The 1,410-nt window shown below is 45.0% G+C and overlaps 1 protein-coding gene across 1 annotated transcript in view; it reads right to left on the bottom strand.

Moving 5' to 3' along the window:
• Nucleotides 1-1,410, bottom strand: part of LOC133361624 (zinc finger protein 664-like) — a 346,361-nt gene that overhangs the window by 210,850 nt on the left and 134,101 nt on the right. The window lies entirely within an intron of this gene.

The following is a 1,410-nucleotide window of genomic DNA, read 5'->3' as shown; positions in this document are numbered from 1 at the left end:
GGAAGTCATAAAATGTAATAAAAAATGGCAAACCCAAGGGGGGGGGCTAATGAGATTCTGCGGGAAATCCCCAGTTGACTTCAAGAGAAGGCCACCATAAAGGAAAACCCCCACAATAAAACAAAAGACGAAAACAGCAGGGGTCATGAACCTCCCTTGGACAGCGAAATTCACCCAAGGGCAGTTAATCATTACGAGTTAACTGGGGTTTTTAAAAATACAACAGTAAGGTTTGAAGCTTAGCTATATCTTCAACCTCAGGATATCAAAATATAACTTGAGAATAAGAAGCACGAATCCCCGGCAATACAGACTGGGAACATTAATTAAACCCTCTTAATATCCTTGGTAACAACTATGGTATACCACAAATCTTGGTTAAGCATGAACCAAGTAATTATGAAAGTATTAGACCTAGGGTCATTCGGAAGAGATAATGCGAAATATGTCAATCACGCGACCAAGATAATATGTATTCCACGGGATCAGAGCCTCGCCAACCGCCTTTGTCTTCCAGTAGCTAACACAGTACATGGTCAGTTTAACACGTAGGCTTTCGCGACCAATATTAGTCAAATATGTCGTAACCCTCCACCACCCGACACTGCCAAACAGTAAAAAATATGTCGCGTATTTTTACCAAGACAAATAGTTCACTACTTTAGCCCACCACCGGTGTGCTGAGTGATTCAACATCATTTAAAATTTTGAGTACAACATTTCGCTGGTAATTACATCCAGCATCATCGGGCAATTTGCCAGAATGGTGAGGCCCTCCACTCGCTCCCGGTCTTAAATGGAGCAACAGGGTGACGTCATCTTTTAGCTCAATCTGGTGCAGCGATTCGAGACAGGGAGGGTATTGTAATTATATAATTGACTAGCTTTACTACCTGGCTTCGCCCGGGACTTGGATTCACTACGCCTGGCCGCCTTTGTCTCCCCAGTGGCGATGTTCACACACCATACCAGTTACTCGTTTGAGGCTGAGTCGACCTAGGGGAGGCCCAGGACCAGTTCAAATTATCGTCACCGGTAGTGGCCGTGAGCAGGAATCAAACTCTGGTCGCCAGGTTCGTAGCGCAGCGCACTAACCACTACACTACAATGCGTTACGCTTCCACATGCGCGGGTCACATGACAGATTTGATGTCAGCTCACCGTGCAAAAAATATATGCTCCCCCCCAAAAAAAGTGTGTACAGTCTGGAAAGTACCCACATGGCAAGTTTGTTGCATATCGGGAAGTACGCTAAACATTTTGAACAGACACACATAATCACAACTTTGCCTTTTATGTGTAATGGGTTCCGGAGACACTTGTAGACGTCACTTCTTTATTACGATACCACACTCCAACAGTCCTCTGTTACAACCTAGGGACACAGCCTAGGGACACAGCCTACTCTGG

This window comes from Lethenteron reissneri, unplaced genomic scaffold, assembly GCF_015708825.2.
Source record: "Lethenteron reissneri isolate LAM-NWPU_2019-01 unplaced genomic scaffold, ASM1570882v1 scaffold_115, whole genome shotgun sequence".
In the NCBI taxonomy this organism is placed as follows: domain Eukaryota; kingdom Metazoa; phylum Chordata; class Hyperoartia; order Petromyzontiformes; family Petromyzontidae; genus Lethenteron; species Lethenteron reissneri.
Note: the sequence above shows the minus strand (reverse complement) of the source record. Positions and strands in the feature narration are given on the sequence as shown.